This window comes from Bombina bombina, chromosome 11, assembly GCF_027579735.1.
Source record: "Bombina bombina isolate aBomBom1 chromosome 11, aBomBom1.pri, whole genome shotgun sequence".
Taxonomy (NCBI): domain Eukaryota; kingdom Metazoa; phylum Chordata; class Amphibia; order Anura; family Bombinatoridae; genus Bombina; species Bombina bombina.
Window position 1 is genome coordinate 22,314,902 of NC_069509.1, and position 21,559 is coordinate 22,336,460.

Genomic DNA, 21,559 nt, shown 5'->3' on the forward strand with positions numbered 1-21,559 from the left:
TGAGTCTCACATGTCACCTCCAGAGGGACAGGAGACCAGGAGTGCTTTCTGCAGTTATACTGAGATTAGCTGTGTATAGAGCAATGCTACAGTGAGTCTCACATGTCACCCCCAGAGGGACAGGAGACCAGGAGTGCATACTACAGTTATACTGAGATTATCTGTGTATTGGGTAATGCTACAGTCAGTCTCACATGTCACCTCCAGAGGGACAGGAGACCAGGAGTGCTTTCTGCAGTTATACTGAGATTAACTGTGTAAAGGGCAATGCTACAGTGAGTCTCACATATACTCTCTCCCCAGAGGGACAGGAGACCAGGATTGCACACTGCAGTTATACTGAAATTATCTGTGTATAGGCCAATGCTACAGTGAGTCTCACATATACTTTCTTCCTAGAGGGACAGGAGACCAGGAGTGCATAATGCAGTTATATTGAGATTGTCTTTGTATAGGGCAATGCTACAGTGAGTCTCACATGTCACCCCCAGAGGGACAGGGGACCAGGAGTGCATACTGCTTTTATGCTGAGATTATATGTGTATAGGGCAATGCTACAGTGAGTCTCACATGTCACCCCCAGAGGGACAGGAGACCAGGAATGCATACTACAGTTATACTGAGATTATCTGTGTATAGGGTAATGCTACAGTGAGTCTCATATGTCACCTCCAGAGGGACAGAAGACCAGGAGTGCTTTCTGCAGTTATACTGAGATTATCTGTGTATAGGGCAATGTTACAGTGAGTCTCACATGTCACCCCATAGGGACAGGAGACCAGGAGTGCTTTCTGCAGTTATACTGAGAATATCTGTGTATAGGGCAATGCTACAGTGAGTCTTACATGTCACCCCAGAGGGACAGGAGATCAGGAGTACATACTGCAGTTATACTGAGATTACCTGTGTATAGGACAATGTTACAGTGAGTCTCACATGTCACCCCCAGAGGGACAGGAGACCAGGAGTGCATACTGCAGTTATACTGAGATTGTCTGTGTATACGGCAATGCGACAGTGAGTCTCACATGTCACCCCCAGAGGGACAGGAGACCAGGGGTACATACTGCCGTTATGCTGAGATTATCTGTGTATAGGGCAATGCTACAGTGAGTCTCACATGTCACCCCCAGAGGGACAGAAGATCAGGATTGCATACTGCAGTTATACTGAGATTACCTGTGTATAGGACAATGTTACAGTGAGTCTCACATGTCACCCCCAGAGGGACAGGAGACCAGGAGTGCATACTGAAGTTATACTGAGATTATCTGTGTATATGGTAATGCTACAGTGAGTCTCACATTTCACCTCCAGAGGAACAGAAGACCAGGAGTGCTTTCGGCAGTTATACTGAGATTATCTGTGTATAGGGCAATGCTACAGTGAGTCTCACATGTCACCCCAGAGGGACAGGAGACCAGGAGTACATACTACAGTTATACTGAGATTAGCTGTGTATAGGGTAATGCTACAGTGAGTCTCACATGTCACCTCCAGAGGGACAGGAGACTAGGAGTGCTTTTTGCAGTTATACTGAGATTAACTGTGTATAGGACAGTGCTACATTGAGTCTCACATATACTCTCTCCCCAGAGGGACAGGAGACCAGGAGTGCACACTGCAGTTATGTTGAGATTAAATATGTATAGGGCAATGCTACAGTGAGTCTCACATGTCACCCCCAGAGGGACAGGAGACCAGGAGTGCATACTGCAGTATACTGAGAATGTCTGTGTATAGGGCAATGCTACAGTGAGTCTCACATGTCACCCCCAGAGGGACAGGAGACCAGGAGTGCATACTGCAGTTATACTGAGATTATCTGTGTATAGAGCAATGCTACAGTGAGTCTCACATGTCACCTCCAGAGAGACAGGAGACCAGGAGTGCTTTCTGCAGTTATACTGAGATTATCTGTGTATAGAGCAATGCTACAGTGAGTCTCACATGTCACCCCCAGAGGGACAGGAGACCAGGAGTGCATACTACAGTTATACTGAGATTATCTGTGTATTGGGTAATGCTACAGTCAGTCTCACATGTCACCTCCAGAGGGACAGGAGACCAGGAGTGCTTTCTGCAGTTATACTGAGATTAACTGTGTATAGGGCAATGCTACAGTGAGTCTCACATATACTCTCTCCCCAGAGGGACAGGAGACCAGGATTGCACACTGCAGTTATACTGAAATTATCTGTGTATAGGCCAATGCTACAGTGAGTCTCACATATACTTTCTTCCTAGAGGGACAGGAGATCAGGAGTGCATACTGCAGTTATATTGAGATTGTCTTTGTATAGGGCAATGCTACAGTGAGTCTCACATGTCACCCCCAGAGGGACAGGGGACCAGGAGTGCATACTGCTTTTATGCTGAGATTATATGTGTATAGGGCAATGCTACAGTGAGTCTCACATGTCACCCCCAGAGGGACAGGAGACCAGGAATGCATACTACAGTTATACTGAGATTATCTGTGTATAGGGTAATGCTACAGTGAGTCTCACATGTCACCTCCAGAGGGACAGGAGACCAGGAGTGCTTTCTGCAGTTATACTGAGATTATCTGTGTATAGGGCAATGTTACAGTGAGTCTCACATGTCACCCCATAGGGACAGGAGACCAGGAGTGCTTTCTGCAGTTATACTGAGATTATCTGTGTATAGGGTAATGCTACAGTTAGTCTCACATGTCACCCCAGAGGGACAGGAGACCAGGATTGCATACTACAGTTATACTGAGATTATCTGTGTATAGGGTAATGCTACAGTGAGCCTCACATGTCACCTCCAGAGGAACAGGAGACCAGGAGTGCTTTCTGCAGTTATACTGAGATTATCTGTGTATAGAGCAATGCTACAGTGAGTCTCACATGTCACCCCCAGAGGGACAGGAGACCAGGAGTGCATACTACAGTTATACTGAGATTATCTGTGTATTGGGTAATGCTACAGTCAGTCTCACATGTCACCTCCAGAGGGACAGGAGACCAGGAGTGCTTTCTGCAGTTATACTGAGATTAACTGTGTAAAGGGCAATGCTACAGTGAGTCTCACATATACTCTCTCCCCAGAGGGACAGGAGACCAGGATTGCACACTGCAGTTATACTGAAATTATCTGTGTATAGGCCAATGCTACAGTGAGTCTCACATATACTTTCTTCCTAGAGGGACAGGAGACCAGGAGTGCATAATGCAGTTATATTGAGATTGTCTTTGTATAGGGCAATGCTACAGTGAGTCTCACATGTCACCCCCAGAGGGACAGGGGACCAGGAGTGCATACTGCTTTTATGCTGAGATTATATGTGTATAGGGCAATGCTACAGTGAGTCTCACATGTCACCCCCAGAGGGACAGGAGACCAGGAATGCATACTACAGTTATACTGAGATTATCTGTGTATAGGGTAATGCTACAGTGAGTCTCACATGTCACCTCCAGAGGGACAGAAGACCAGGAGTGCTTTCTGCAGTTATACTGAGATTATCTGTGTATAGGGCAATGTTACAGTGAGTCTCACATGTCACCCCATAGGGACAGGAGACCAGGAGTGCTTTCTGCAGTTATACTGAGAATATCTGTGTATAGGGCAATGCTACAGTGAGTCTTACATGTCACCCCAGAGGGACAGGAGATCAGGAGTACATACTGCAGTTATACTGAGATTACCTGTGTATAGGACAATGTTACAGTGAGTCTCACATGTCACCCCCAGAGGGACAGGAGACCAGGAGTGCATACTGCAGTTATACTGAGATTGTCTGTGTATACGGCAATGCGACAGTGAGTCTCACATGTCACCCCCAGAGGGACAGGAGACCAGGGGTACATACTGCCGTTATGCTGAGATTATCTGTGTATAGGGCAATGCTACAGTGAGTCTCACATGTCACCCCCAGAGGGACAGAAGATCAGGATTGCATACTGCAGTTATACTGAGATTACCTGTGTATAGGACAATGTTACAGTGAGTCTCACATGTCACCCCCAGAGGGACAGGAGACCAGGAGTGCATACTGAAGTTATACTGAGATTATCTGTGTATATGGTAATGCTACAGTGAGTCTCACATTTCACCTCCAGAGGAACAGAAGACCAGGAGTGCTTTCGGCAGTTATACTGAGATTATCTGTGTATAGGGCAATGCTACAGTGAGTCTCACATGTCACCCCAGAGGGACAGGAGACCAGGAGTACATACTACAGTTGTACTGAGATTAGCTGTGTATAGGGTAATGCTACAGTGAGTCTCACATGTCACCTCCAGAGGGACAGGAGACTAGGAGTGCTTTTTGCAGTTATACTGAGATTAACTGTGTATAGGACAGTGCTACATTGAGTCTCACATATACTCTCTCCCCAGAGGGACAGGAGACCAGGAGTGCACACTGCAGTTATGTTGAGATTAAATATGTATAGGGCAATGCTACAGTGAGTCTCACATGTCACCCCCAGAGGGACAGGAGACCAGGAGTGCATACTGCAGTATACTGAGAATGTCTGTGTATAGGGCAATGCTACAGTGAGTCTCACATGTCACCCCCAGAGGGACAGGAGACCAGGAGTGCATACTGCAGTTATACTGAGATTATCTGTGTATAGAGCAATGCTACAGTGAGTCTCACATGTCACCTCCAGAGGGACAGGAGACCAGGAGTGCTTTCTGCAGTTATACTGAGATTATCTGTGTATTGGGTAATGCTACAGTCAGTCTCACATGTCACCTCCAGAGGGACAGGAGACCAGGAGTGCTTTCTGCAGTTATACTGAGATTAACTGTGTATAGGGCAATGCTACAGTGAGTCTCACATATACTCTCTCCCCAGAGGGACAGGAGACCAGGATTGCACACTGCAGTTATACTGAAATTATCTGTGTATAGGCCAATGCTACAGTGAGTCTCACATATACTTTCTTCCTAGAGGGACAGGAGACCAGGAGTGCATACTGCAGTTATATTGAGATTGTCTTTGTATAGGGCAATGCTACAGTGAGTCTCACATGTCACCCCCAGAGGGACAGGGGACCAGGAGTGCATACTGCTTTTATGCTGAGATTATATGTGTATAGGGCAATGCTACAGTGAGTCTCACATGTCACCCCCAGAGGGACAGGAGACCAGGAATGCATACTACAGTTATACTGAGATTATCTGTGTATAGGGTAATGCTACAGTGAGTCTCACATGTCACCTCCAGAGGGACAGGAGACCAGGAGTGCTTTCTGCAGTTATACTGAGATTATCTGTGTATAGGGCAATGTTACAGTGAGTCTCACATGTCACCCTATAGGGACAGGAGACCAGGAGTGCTTTCTGCAGTTATACTGAGATTATCTGTGTATAGGGTAATGCTACAGTTAGTCTCACATGTCACCCCAGAGGGACAGGAGACCAGGATTGCATACTACAGTTATACTGAGATTATCTGTGTATAGGGTAATGCTACAGTGAGCCTCACATGTCACCTCCAGAGGAACAGGAGACCAGGAGTGCTTTCTGCAGTTATACTGAGATTAACTGTGTATAGGGCAATGCTACATTGATGGGAAAATAAGAAAAGTAACAATGGCACTAAAATAGGCAATCCCCACTTTTAGCTTAATAATATGGTTGCACTCTACTTGTTTAGTGTACAATTGTGCTCTGATCCACCATTACTTATTATGTGGGTTGGTGCTCTGCATAAATAAATTGGAAACTGGAAATAGTGGATAAGAGTTATCCACAAGATGTATGCATATAGCACTCTGGTGCCCATACTCTGAGGTTAGCTGTATTCCCTTGAGTTAAAACATAACTTTTAATTTAATCAGTTAAAAATATAAGCACTCCAACACAACATCCATACAAATTAAAATATCTAAATTCTGTGGTTATGAAATTACAGATCAAGAAGATGAAATCGGTCCAAAATTGGTGGCCTTATCCACAATTATTAACAACTTCTTCTGTAATCCAATATAATGATTCACTATTAGGTTGGTCTTTGAGTGTGTATACGTAAAACCACTATCTGATCAACCTAGGGTAGTCTATTCTTTCCGCTCAGTAATTACAAACATGATATATATGTGTGATCTGAATAGGTAAGATCAAATTCTCCAAACGTATATGTTGGGGTAAAATACAGTAGTTTGGGGGAACTCCCAAACTACATAAATATAAAAAATGTATTTTATTGAAAAATATTAAAAATATAGAGGCAAAGAACAGGGAATTAACCCCTTACGCGTTTCATGCCGCAAACAGGCACTTAATAATAGGGATGGGTGTCTACTACCGGACATAGCCTATTTAAAGGCATAGCATCCAATAAGAAAAACCCAGAGAAAGATTAAAACAATCAACATTATAAAAACATGTTATGGTAAACATTTCAGTGTGAACATATGGAAACATGATGGTGCAGCATATGAAGAAAACATAAACAATCAAATACATGTTGATAAATAAATGTTTTACATGATCAATAGCAAGTAGGGCTATTAATAGGTGCTATGGCAGACTTTTTTGACACTGGCAGTAACAGATGACAACTAAATATAAGACGATGTAAAAAACCTGCAAAGATACACCAATTGCACACTAATAATACACAGACCTCCTATATTTAAGTTGATAATAAAACACTCTATAACATTTGATGGTAGGAGATGAATGTAAAGTACATGAGCTTATAAACATACTGACAATTTGACCTAGTACGTGTGCATAAATGTAACTATAACCATTGATAACCTGCTACTCTGTAACAAGGAAATTCTTCAAAAATGATAGATGCACAGAGTCTGATAATAGATCTCTCACAGAAAGGTCAACATGTAATGATATGCCTGGAGAACCAGACACTAATGTTACACATTTTGATTTTCAAGATTTCACTAGTTTAAGAATATTAAGAGATTTAGAACACACTAATGTAGGTCCATGATATTGTGACACCTAAACAAAAGTCATCTGATTTTTATCCTGTTCATTTCAGGAGTAGAGCACTCAACATTTTTCAAAAACAGGTTGAGAAGGAGATTCTTGAGTTAGAAAGGGGTTGTAAGTCAATGCGTATTATTCCAAATTTAACAAGAGAGGAGAATGAAGCCCTTAAACACTACAAGCCAATGATAATATCACTATTAGAGCTAGTGATTAAGGAGGCAATGTAGTAGTACTAAACAAGAAGGATTACATATGTCAGGCAAAAAGGCAATTAAATGACACCAAAACTTACTGAAAATTAACTAGTGATCCCACCTGTGATTTTAAAAAGAAACTTTTGAGATTGTTGGATCAAGTGGTATCATTGGGCATTTTGACTAAAAAAGAAATCAGTATCCTAGTTCCAAACTATCCATCTATACCCATTTTTCATCACTTACCCAAGACTCATAAAAGCATCACCTCTCCCCCAGGACGACCAATCATCTCCGGCATAGGCTCATTATTTGAGCCTCTGTCGGAGTGGATTGACTCCATTTTGCAACCGATGGTTGTTAAACTAAGTAGCTACCTGAGGGATTCTTCACACCTGATCAAAATTTTACAGAATGTGAAGTGGAGGAGAGGTTATCGCTGGATTGTAGCCGATGTGGCATCTTTATACTCATGTATACCCCATTCTTTGGGCATTATGGCAATTAGATATCTTTTGGATCTGGATACAGGTTTTTCTGAAGAAACCAAAATATTGCTTTGTGAGATAATTGAGTTTTTAATACACCACAATGTTTGTATGTTTGACAATGAGTTCTATCTTCAGGTTTGTGGCACCGCGATGGGTACAAAGTTTGCACCTTCCTTCGCCAACCTATACGTAGGTTGGTGGGAGAATAATGTCATCTGTAGCGGCCACAATCCTTATATGGAATCCATTGTCATGTACATGAGATACATAGACGATTTGATATTTATAGTCGATAAATCTGTCAATGAGAAAGATTTTTTTGCATTCTTGAATCATAATGATTTAAATTTAAGGTATGTTGGAGAATGCAAAGATGACTCAATTAACTTTCTTGATCTTACATTAACAGGTATGAGTGACACAGGCATTATAATAACAGACACTTTTCAAAAACCTACTGCAGGTAACTCAATTTTACATGCTAAATCCTGTCATCCACCACACTTGTTGAGGACAATTCCTAAGGCACAATTTTTAAGACTTAGGAGAAACACAAACTCAGATGTTCTTTTTGAAAAACAGGCATTAACATTAAAAAAAAAGACTTCATGAAAGGGGTTATAATGAGAAATTACTTGACACTAGCTTTCAGCAAGTCAACAGCAATTCACAACAGAGTCTTATTTCTCAAACCCGACAAGGCAATAAGGAGTTTAATGACTCCACTGTCGTATTCTCAACTGAATACTCCAATCAGTTTAACCAGGTTTGTGGGATTTTAAAAAGGAATTTATACATTCTAAAACAAGATGAGGTTCTTTGTGATATAGCCGACAATTGTAAATTTGTCCCCAGAAAGGCACCCACTCTAGCCAATAAATTATCACCCAGTTTAGTCTGTACAAAGACAAAAGAGACTGATACTTGGTTACATCAGAAGGGTACCTTCAGATGTGGAACAGGCCCTTGTATAACCTGTGATGTCAAAGGCGCAGGGGATACTTTCACTAGTTCAGTCACACAGGAGAGTTTCAATGTTAAGTTTTATGCAAACTGCAGAAGTAGATATGTTGTGTATCTTTTGGAATGTAAATTGTGTAAAATGCAGTACACAGGTCAGACCAGTAGGGAACTGAGATCCCGTATGAGGGAACATATCAATGACACAAATAACTTCAATAAAGACTCGTCTATTGCGAGACATCATTTTACTATGCACATGACCATCAAGTTCAACATGACTGTAAAAGTCATAGATAAGATTCATCGACCAATTAGAGGAGGTGACAGAAATAAATTATTATTAAAACAGGAGATGTTCTGGATATATAGGTTGAGAACTGTTACTCCAGAAGGTCTAAATAAGGAATGGGATATGAGCCTATTTACAGGCTGATCCACCCTGTTTTTCTTAAGCACCTTTTTATTCTCTAATCCTTTGCATAGAGTTTTCCAGTGAGGTTGTTAGATACATTTTGATAATCAAACACTTTCATACCAGTTCTCAGCCAATTGCAAATGACTGCAAAATTTCCCCAGTTTCTCCATAAAGCTCTTATATATACATTAGTAGTTTTGGGAGTATGGCGTAAACAATGACATTGTGCTTTCACATGTCATATCATATGCATACTGTTCAAGAAAGTTTCTTCCTTTAGTTAAGTGTCTTTTAGAAATTATAAAATCTAATAGGCTACTTTCATAATATATGATTGGTGAGTGCAATATAAACATCATGGGTTGATACATTCATACATTGCATTGACTATGTTCAGCATAATTATGTTACAAGATTTAAAATTTCATTGTTACAGAGTAGCAGGTTATCAATGGTTATATAATAAATAAAGAAAGTTCCAAAAACGAAGCCAAAGTGATAAAAAAACAGATCACTTTATTCCTTAAAGTATGTAGAGATACAAAACCATGTGGTTAGGCAGTTAGCATAGCTGAGTCTGACCGGTTTCGGTCGTATTGACCGTAATCATAGAATAGGGCTTTACATATAATCCTACAGTGACTTTATTACAGCCAAACTTTATTATCAGTGAGCCAATTTGATTTACTTGCATATACCATATATCTGGGACCTCTGGAAGATTTCAGTGTTTTCCTCTGTCAAAGGAGCGGCGGATGCACACTAGCAGCAATTGGTTACTTTCATGCCGACAGCGAGGACCATACAGCTGATACAATTGATCTGCACTACAAGCCGAGAGTAATCCCCACCGATAGGCCGGTTTGTCACCACATGGTTTGCTACGTCATCGTGACACAACAGCACAGAGGAGGGTTGACACATCACCAGTGATTGGCTGACTCGCAATCACATGGTACACCACTACGGAGCTACACTACAACCAGCCAACGAGTGAGTTTCACGCTCCTGCTACACGCTGTTATGGAGCCACCCTACAACTAGGAACCGAGTGAGTCTACCACTCCGGCTATATATGACAGTGTCTTTCAGCCGTGTTTGCCTATGCTGCTTTACATCTGGTGAGTTTTAACTCCATTGCTACTGTCACTGTTATTACTAGCGTACCAGGTCTATCTCTCTATATATACTGCATGTGTGTTAGCAATTGAATGGCAACCGGGGAATGCAAGCTCATTTTGCCACTGTGATACCTAGTACTATATTTTGAACTGTATATTGGCTACTTGGGCCAACTGACCACGGTATCAACTTACACCTATGGACTTTATTTGATTGTCTATGAAAAGGACTGGTCCCAATACACACTAGTATCCCTGACAGCCTGCTTTCTGTATGCATTTCAACAGGCTCAGGGGGGTTTTCATTCTAAGTGTGTTTTCTTTACCCATATTCAGCAAATATACCTGGGAATATTAAGGAAGTCAACATTGACTACTGGCTTTTTACACTACTTATTTATTCACTTTTTCTATCAATGTTTATAGTTACATTTATGCACACATACTAGGTCAAATTGTCAGTATGTTTATAAGCTCATGTACTTTCCATTCATCTCCTACCATCAAATGCTATAGAGTGTTTTATTATAAACTTAAATATAGGAGGTCTGTGTATTATTAGTGTGCAATTGGTGTATCTTTGCAGGTTTTTTACATCGTTTTGTATTTAGTTGTCATCTGTTACTGCCAGTGTCAAAAATGTCTGCCATAGCACCTATTAATAGCCCTACTTGCTATTGATCATGTAAAACATTTATTTATCAAGATGTATTTGATTGTTTGTTTTCTTCATATGCTGTACCATCATGTTTCCATATGTTAACACTGAAATGTTTACCATAACATGTTTTTATAATGTTGATTGTTTTAATCTTTCTCTGGGTTTTCTTATTGGATGCTATGCCTTTAAATAGGCTATGTCCGGTAGTAGACACCCATCCCTATGATTAAGTGCCTGTTTGCGGCATGAAACGCGTAAGGGGTTGATTCCATGTTCTATGCCTCTATATTTTTTATATTTTTCAATAAAATAATTTTTTTTATATTTATTGTGTCCCACGAGTGATGCATTTCTTTACATTGTATGTTTTTGCGGCTTGCGCTTAGCCTTATCTGCACCTCACGGGGCTGTGTTTCAGAGTTTCCCTAACAGCTGGGTGGCTTACGGCTCACCTTCCTACCGCACGCTCTGCAGCGGCCTTGTATTTACTTCAATGCTACATTGAGTCTCACATTTCACCTCTAGAGGGACAGAAGACCAGGAGTGCTTTCTGCAGTTATACTGAGATTATTTGTGTATAGGGCAATGCTACGGTGAGTCTCACATGTCACCCCCAGAGGGACAGGAGACCAGGAGTGCATACTGCAGTTATGCTGAGATTATCTCTGTATAGGGAAATGCTACAGTGAGTCTCACATATACTCTCTCCCTAGAGGGACAGGAGAGCAGGAGTGCCCACTGCAATTATACTGAGATTATCTGTGTATAGGGAAATGCTACAGTGAGTCTCACATATACTCTCTCCCTAGAGGGACAGGAGAGCAGGAGTGCACACTGCAATTATGCTGAGATTATCTGTGTATAGGGAAATGCTACAGTGAGTCTCACATATACTCTCTCCCCAGAGGGACAGGAGACCAGGAGTGCATACTGCAGTTATACTGAGATTTTCTGTGTATAGGGCAATGCTACAGTAAGTCTCACATCACCTCCAGAGGGACAGGAGACCAGGAGTGCATACTGCAGTTATACTGAGATTGTCTGTCTATGGGAAATGCTACAGTGAGTCTCACATATACTCTCTCCCTAGAGGGACAGGAGAGCAGGAGTGCCCACTGCAATTATACTGAGATTATCTGTGTATAGGAAAATGCTACAGTGAGTCTCACATATACTCTCTCCCTAGAGGGACAGGAGAGCAGGAGTGCACACTGCAATTATGCTGAGATTATCTGTGTATAGGGAAATGCTACAGTGAGTCTCACATATACTCTCTCCCCAGAGGGACAGGAGACCAGGAGTGCACACTGCAATTATACTGAGATTATCTGTGTATAGGGAAATGCTACAGTGAGTCTCACATATACTCTCTCCCCAGAGGGACAGGAGACCAGGAGTGCATACTGCAGTTATATTGAGATTGTTTGTGTATAGGGCAATGCTACAGTAAGTCTCACATATACTCTCTCCCCAGAGGGACAGGAGACCAGGAGTGCATACTGCAGTTATATTGAGATTGTTTGTGTATAGGGCAATGCTACACTGAGTCTCACATGTCACCTCCAGAGGGACAAGAGACCAGAAGTGCATACTGCAGTTATGCTGAGATAATATGTGTATAGGGCAATGCTACACTGAGTCTCACATGTCACCTCCAGAGGGACAGGAGACCAGGAGTGCATACTGCAGTTATGCTGAGATTATATGTGTATAGGGCAATGCTACAGTGAGTCTCACATGTCACCCCCCAGAGGGACAGGAGACCAGGAGTGCATACTGCAGTTATATTGAGATTATATATGTGTATAGGGCAATGCTACAAGTGAGTCTCACATGTCACCCTGAGAGGGACAGGAGACCAGGAGTGCATACTGCAGTTATACTGAGATTATCTGTGTATAGGGTAATGCTACAAAGAGTCTCACATTTAACCTTAGAACCTTAGGAAGTGATTAGGAAATATTTAAACTGAAGTTAGGTTTTGAAGGTTCAAAAGTAGACTTCAACACAATAATCCACTGAATATAACAGACATTAGATAAATACAATGTAATACAGGTGGCAAGTGTCCACCTAATTGAAGGATTAGACAATTTGTACAAGAGGTTGGTCAGCAATATTAAACTATTGTTGTTTACAATAAATAATAATTCTAGATGGATCGGTGATACCCGGCGTGGTGAAGACAAGGTAGGAAGATCTTCAGGGGCTTAGTGTTAGGTTTTTTAAGGGGGGTTTGGGTTAGATTAGGGGTATGTGGGTGGTGGGTTGCAGTGGCATCACTAGGGTTGGTGTCACCCGGTGCGGTAAGTCATGGTGTCACCCCCCCCCCAGAAAGCAGACACACACAAAAACACAGGCAAACACACATACAAACACTCAGACACACTTAAAAACATACTCAGATGCACACACAAACACTCGGAAACACACTCAGACATACACACAAAACACTGAGACACACAAAAACTCAGACTCACACATACAAAATATGTAAACTGCACTGCATTAATTATGAAGCTCATGCCTAGAGCTGCTCCCTGGCTCAGCAGAACATCAAATGAAAGATAAACAGAGCACTCTAAAATAAATCACTGAAGAAAAGGTTTAGGCGCAAACTATGAAAATTCTGCTCTCTGACTCTGTTCCAAGTCTGTCAGTGCACAGCCCTGGGCCGCATGTCACTGAGCAGTGAGCACAGATAGGCAGGCAGGTTTAGGCTAGCAGCGCAACTTTGCAAGCCCCACGGCACACCCACAACATTCATAGTGAAATTGGGCAGGGGAGGAGCAAAGTACAAACAAGCAAAAGCAGCCGGGAAAACTATTTGTTGAAATTGCAGCACTGGCTCAAGGGGCAAAAAAATTGTGTGTCTACAACATCTCCAGTCCCACTAATGTTCACAAATGCCAGCCTCTAATAAAATAATCTATGCATCTCAACATTGTATTTCTTTGAATTTCAATAAAAAAATTTTTTTTTTTTTTTTGGTGTCACCCCCTAGAGGGTGTCACCCCCCTAGTGACGCCACTGGTGGGTTGTAATGTTGGGGGTGTATTGTATGTTTTTTTACAGGCAAAAGAGCTGTTTTCTTTGGGGCATGCCCCGCAAAAGGCCCTTTTAAGGGCTGGTAAGGTAATAGAGCTGTAAAATATTTATTTTAGAATAGGGTAGGGAATTTTTTTGTTATTTTTTTTAGGGGGCTTAGAGTAGGTGTAATTAGTTTAAAATTCTTGTAATATTTTTTTTATTTTTTTAAATTTAGTGTTTGTTTGTTTTTTGTAATTTAGTTTAGTTGATTTAATTGTAGATCATTTTAGATAGTTTATTTAATTAATTTATTGATAGTGTAGTGTTAGGTTTAATTGTAACTTAGGTTAGGATTTATTTTACAGGTAATTTTGTAATTATTTTAACTAGGTAACTATTAAATAGTTATTAACTATTTAATAGCTATTGTACCTGGTTAAAATAAATACAAAGTTGCCCGTAAAATAAATATTAATCCTAAAATAGCTACAATATAATTATAATTTATATTGTAGCTATATTAGGGTTTATTTTACAGGTAAGTATTTAGCTTTAAATAGGAATAATTTATTTAATAAGATTTATTTTGTTAGATTTAAAATATAATTAACTTAATGGGGTGTTAGGGTTAGGGTTAGACTTAGCTTTAGGGGTAATACATTTATTATAGTAGCGGTGAGGTCCGGTCGGCAGATTAGGGGTTAATAATTCTAGGTAGGTAGCGGCGACGTTGGGGGGGGCAGATTAGGGGTTAATAAATATTATGTAGGGGTCGGCGATGTTAGGGGCAGCAGATTAGGGGTACATAGGGATAATGTAGGTTGCGGCGGTGTGCGGTCGGCAGATTAGGGGTTAAAAAAAATGTAATAGAGTGGCGGCGATGTGGGGGGGCCTTGGTTTAGGGGTACATAGGTAGTTTATGTGTGTTAGTGTACTTTAGAGCACAGTAGTTAAGAGCTTTATGAACCGGCGTTAGCCCAGAAAGCTCTTAACTCCTGACTTTTTTTCTGCAGCTGGAGTCTTGTCGTTAGATTTCTAACGCTCACTTCAGCCAAGACTCTAAATACCGGCGTTAGAAAGATCCCATTGAAAAGAGAGGATACGCAATTGACGTAAGGGGATCTGCGGTATGGAAAAGTCGCAGCTGGAAAGTGAGCGTTAGACCCTTTCCTGACTGACTCTAAATACCAGCGGTAGGCCAAAACCAGCGTTAGGACCCCCTAACGCTGGTTTTGACGGCTAACGCAGAACTCTAAATCTAGGCATTAGTTTGTTAATAAGTCGGGTGATAAGCTTCCCTCGCAGCAATGGTAGCAAGAATAAATATATATGTTTATGCTGATATACATATATATTTACAGGGAACACACAGTTCGCATAGACCGCAATGTAAAGGCACCTTTCAGTGATGTTTTTTTACTAACACCCCACTACCACCAAATTTTATTAAAAATAAAGATGCTGTTATCTTTATTTTTTAATAAACTACTCTAGACTGTATTTTGGGGGCATTTGGGGCAGATTTATAAAATTAACCAGAGATCTGATCTCTGGTTAATTTTACAAGCGCTAATCGATACCGTGAGCTTCCGGTAGCAATAACCTGCCACTTGTAATGGCTGGTTAATTATTGCACTCCCGCAAATCGGTAAATTTGCACATTTGCGGGAGCGCAATCATTTAGTGCTCTACTTGTCATCTAGCCCACTGTGTTTATCCTCCTTCTGCCCCATTAACTGCTGTTTATGAGTTGTCTTCGGCTCTCCAGAAGGACTTTGTGTATATAAACCCCTGGGTAAGTAGTACAATAATTATGTGCTGTAATGAGTTATGCACACTGTCCCTTTAACAAGACCCGCCCCTGCAGAGTATTACAAGTGTATGATTATTTAGTTAGCTGGGTGAGTAGTACAATAGTGATGTACTGTAATGAGTTATGCACACTGTCCCTTTAACAAGACCTGCCCCTGTAGAGTATTACAAGCGTGTGGTTATTTAGTTAGCTGGGTGAGTAGTACAATAGTGATGTGCTGTAATGAGTTATGCACACTGTCCCTTTAACAAGACCTGCCCCTGTAGAGTATTACAAGTGTGTGGTTATTTAGTTAGTTGGGCGAGTAGTACAATAGTGATGTGCTGTTATGAGTTATGCACTCTGTCCCTTTAACAAGACCAACCCCTGTAGAATATTACAAGTGTGGTTATTTAGCTGAAGCTGGGTGAGTAGTACAATAGTGATGTGCTGTAATGAGTTATGCACTCTTTCCCTTTAACAAGACCAACCCCTGTAGAGTATTACAAGTGTGTGGTTATTTAGGTGAAGCTGGGTGAGTGGTACAATAATTATGTGCTGTAATGAGTTATGCACTCTGTCCCTTTAACAAGACCTGCCCCTTTAGACTATTACAAGTGTATGGTTATTTAGTTAGCTGGGTGAGTAGTACAATAATTATGTGCTGTAATGAGTTATGCACTCTGTCCCTTTAACAAGACCTGCCCCTTTAGACTATTACAAGTGTATGGTTATTTAGTTAGCTGGGTGAGTAGTACAATAATTATGTGCTGTAATGAGTTATGCACACTGTCCCTTTAACAAGACCTGCCCCTGTAGAGTATTACAAGTGTATGATTATTTAGTTAGCTAGGTGAGTAGTACAATAATTATGTGCTGTAATGAGTTATGTAGTCCCTTTAACAAGACCTGACCTGTAGATATTACAAGTGCATAGCTAGTTAGTTAGCTGGGTGAGTAGTACAATAATTATGTGCTGTAATAAGTTATGTACACTGTCCCTTTAACAAGAACTGACCTGTAGATATTACAAGTGTATAGCTATTTAGTTACCTGGATGAGTAGTATAATAATTATGTGCTGTAATGAGTTATGTACACTGTCCCTTTAACAAGACCTGACCTGTAGATATTACAAGTGTATAGCTATTTAGTTAGCTGGGTGAGTAGTACGATAATTATGTGCTGTAATAAGTTATGCACACTATCCCTTTAACAAGTCCCTGTAGCTATTACAAGTGTACGGCTATTTAGGTGAAGCTCTGGATAAGAAAAAAACAGGTTGGGCAACTTTAAAACAGTTTTGCTAAAGTCACTCTGAGGTCACATTTCTACCTGTAGGTTTGGGTGTCGCTGCAGGTTTTAAACAGGTAATAGAAGTGGTTAATTATTATCCTAACTGTTCTTTATATTCATCTCATATTCACATTCCCTTTATCATATGAGTTTTCTAATGCCCCATAGCTTAACTGTCATTTAACCCTTTACCTACTAATGAAGGCTACAATGTACAGCCAAAGGGTTAAACCAATCTTGCATTCTTCACACAATACACAAAAATCTTTATAAATAGTAAGGCACAAAATCCCTAACTGTGACACAGAAAGTGAATCTACATTCATATGTACGATAGATCGATATAGACAGACAGAATGATTAGATATATATTAGATAGATAGATAGATAGATAGATAGATAGATCATATATAGATAGATAGATAATATATATATATATATATATATATATATATATTAGATAGATAGATAGATAGATAGATCATATATAGATAGATAGATAATATATATAAGATAGATAGATTGATAGATAGATAAATGATAGACAAACAGACAGATAGATAAATGATAGACAGACAGACAGATAGATGATAGACAGACATGCATTGCTCCCCATGTTCCATAAAGGAAAATACATGTATTTTACATTAAACTCACTGTATTTTCTTTTTATATAATGCAGTACAACACAAGTATAGGTGTGCATTTGATCTGTAACATATAAAGAAAATCAATTATGTCTAGCAAATTGTCTAGATTCATACAAACCCCTCAAAGACCTATATATTTCTAGCAAAATATTCACTAAAGCTCACTCATCACTCAGTTCTCCAGTGTGTAAGCCTCATGAACTAATATATGGAGAGAAGAGACTGAAGAGGCAGGAGAGACTGTTAGTAAATCTAGTCTGGATAAAAATAAGCTGTGCACAGGGACTAAGCGCTAGTAAATCCTACTGTTTCTTGTCTAAGATTTATTATATTCCTAAATCTGATCCTCTGAATCTAGACACAAAGCTCACTCACCCTCTCAGTGCCTCTCCAGAGATCTGTACGTCTCCAGCCTGTTCATATACCAGAATAGCAGGAGAGTGAACACACCCAGATTTATGTGCGCACCTGTCCAGGTGTTGTTCTGTGTAACACTCTCAGCAAACAGTTATAATGTGAAAGAGCCAAATATCATATCTCATAACACTGACTTACCTGCAATATTACCCCAATCATGTGACTTATCCTCAGCTGTATACCCACAATAGTTACTAATGCATGCAGTGCCCCAGTCATGTGACTTATCCTCAGCTGTATACCCACAATAGTTACTAATGCATGTAGTACCCGAGTCATGTGACATCCTCAGCTGTATATACACAATAGTTACTAATGCATGTAGTACCCGAGTCATGTGACATCCTCAGCTGTATATACACAATAGTTACTAATGCATGCAGTGCCCCAGTCATGTGACTTATCCTCAGCTGTATACCCACAATAGTTACTAATGCATGCAGTACCCGAGTCATGTGACTTATCCTCAGCTGTATATACAAAATAGTTACTAATGCATGCAGTGCCCCAGTCATGTGACTTATCCTCAGCTGTATACCCACAATAGTAACTAATGCATGTAGTACCCGAGTCATGTGACATCCTCAGCTGTATATACACAATAGTTACTAATGCATGCAGTGCCCCAGTCATGTGACTTATCCTCAGCTGTATATACACAATAGTTACTAATGCATGCAGTGCCCCAGTCATGTGACGTATCCTCAGCTGTATATACACAATAGTTACTAATGCATGCAGTGCCCCAGTCATGTGACTTATCCTCAGCTGTATATACACAATAGTTACTAATGCATGCAGTGCCCCAGTCATGTGACATCCTCAGCTGTATATACACAATAGTTACTTATGCATGCAGTGCCCCAGTCATGTGACATCCTCAGCTGTATATACACAATAGTTACTAATGCATGCAGTGCCCCAGTCATGTGACTTATCCTCAGCTGTATATACACAACAGTTACTAATGCATGCAGTGCCCCAGTCATGTGACGTATCCTCAGCTGTATATACACAATAGTTACTAATGCTTGCAGTGCCCCAGTCATGTGACATATCCTCAGCTGTATATACACAATAGTTACTAATGCATGCAGTGCCCCAGTCATGTGACGTATCCTCAGCTGTATATACACAATAGTTACTAATGCATGCAGTGCCCCAGTCATGTGACATATCCTCAGCTGTATATACACAATAGTTACTAATGCATGCAGTGCCCCAGTCATGTGACTTATCCTCAGCTGTATATACACAATAGTTACTAATGCATGCAGTGCCCCAGTCATGTGACGTATCCTCAGCTGTATATACACAATAGTTACTAATGCATGCAGTGCCCCAGTCATGTGACTTATCCTCAGCTGTATATACACAACAGTTACTAATGCATGCAGTGCCCCAGTCATGTGACTTATCCTCACCTGTATATACACAATAGTTACTAATGCATGCAGTGCCTTAGTCATGTGACTTATCCTCAGCTGTATATACACAATAGTTACTAATGCATGCAGTGCCCCAGTCATGTGACTTATCCTCAGCAGTATATACACAATAGTTACTAATGCATGCAATGCCCCAGTTATGTGACTTATCCTCAGCAGTATATACACTAGTTACTAATGCATGCAGTACCCCAGACATGTGACTTATCATTAGCTGTATATACACAATAGTTACTAATGCATGCAGTGCCCCAGTCATGTGACGTATCTTCAGCTGTATATACGCAATAGTTATTAATGCATGCAATGCCCCAGTCATGTGACTTATCCTCAGCAGTATATACACAATAATTACTAATGCATGCAGTGCCCCAGTAATGTGAATTATCCTCAGCTGTATATACACAACAGTTACTAATGCATGCAGTACCCCAGTCATATGACTATTCCTCAGCTGTATATACACAATAGTTACTAATGCATGCAATGCCCCAGTCATGTGACTTATCCTCAGCTGTATATACACAATAGTTACTAATGCATGCAGTGCCCCAGTCTGTGACTTATCCTCAGCTGTATATACACAATAGTTACTAATGCATGCAGTGCCCCAGTCATGTGACTATTCCTCAGCTGTATATACATAATAGTAACTAATGCATGCAGTGCCCCAGTCTGTGACTTATCCTCAGCTGTATATACAAAATAGTTACTAATACATGCAGTGCCCCAGTCTGTGACTTATCCTCAGCTGTATATACACAATAGTTACTAATGCATGCAGTGCCGCAGTCTGTAAATTATCCTCAGCAGTATATACAAAATAGTTACTAATGCATGCAGTACCCGAGTCATGTGACATATCCTCAGCTGTATATACACAATAGATACTAATGCATGCAGTACCCCAGTCATGTGACTATTCCTCAGCTGTATATACACAATAGTTTCTAATGATTGCAGTGCCCCAGTTATGTGACTTATCCTCAACTGTATATACACAATAGTTACTAATGCATGCAGTGCCCCAGTCATGTGACTTTTTCTCAGCAGCATACACACGATAGTTACTAATGCATGCAGTTCCCCAGTCATGTGACTTATCCTCAACTGTATATACACAATAGTTACTAATGCATGCAGTACCCGAGTTATGTGACTTATCCTCAGCTGTATATACACAATAGTTACTAATGCATGCAATGCCCCAGTCATGTGACTATTCCTCAGCTGTATATACACAATAGTTTCTAATGCATGCAGTGCCCCAGTCATGTGACTTATCCTCAACTGTATATACACAATAGTTACTAATGCATGCAGTGCCCCAGTCATGTAACTTCTTCTCAGCAGTATACACACGATAGTTACTAATGCATGCAGTTCCCTAGTCATGTGACTTATCCTCAGCTGTATATACACAATAGTTACTAATGCATGCAATGCCCCAGTCATGTGACTTATCCTCAGCTGTATATACACAATAGTTACTAATGCATGCAGTGCCCCAGTCTGTGACTTATCCTCAGCTGTATATACACAATAGTTACTAATGCATGCAGTGCCCCAGTCATGTGACTATTCCTCAGCTGTATATACATAATAGTAACTAATGCATGCAGTGCCCCAGTCTGTGACTTATCCTTAGCTATATATACACAATAGTTACTAATGCATGCAGTGCCCCAGTCTGTGACTTATCCTCAGCTGTATATACAAAATAGTTACTAATGCATGCAGTGCCCCAGTCTGTGACTTATCCTCAGCTGTATATACAAAATAGTTACTAATGCATGCAGAGCTCCAGTCTGTGACTTATCCTCAGCTGTATATACACAATAGTTACTAATGCATGCAGTGCCGCAGTCTGTAAATTATCCTCAGGTGTATATACAAAATAGTTACTAATGCATGCAGTACCCCAGTCATGTGACTATTCCTCAGCTGTATATACACAATAGTTTCTAATGATTGCAGTGCCCCAGTTATGTGACTTATCCTCAACTGTATATACAAAATAGTTACTAATGCATGCAGTGCCCCAGTCATGTAACTTTTTCTCAGCTGTATACACACGATAGTTACTAATGCATGCAGTTCCCCAGTCATGTGACTTATCCTCAGCTGTATATACACAATAG

General features: G+C 40.6%; 1 protein-coding gene across 1 annotated transcript in view; it reads right to left on the minus strand.

Moving 5' to 3' along the window:
* LOC128641605 (uncharacterized) overlaps positions 1–17,956 on the minus strand; it is a 100,239-nt gene extending 82,283 nt beyond the window's left edge. The window contains exon 1 of the mRNA XM_053694143.1: positions 17,929–17,956. The gene's annotated coding sequence lies outside the window, so the exon portion shown is untranslated. The remainder of the gene's footprint in view (positions 1–17,928) is intronic.
* Between the last annotated feature and the right edge of the window lie 3,603 nt (positions 17,957–21,559).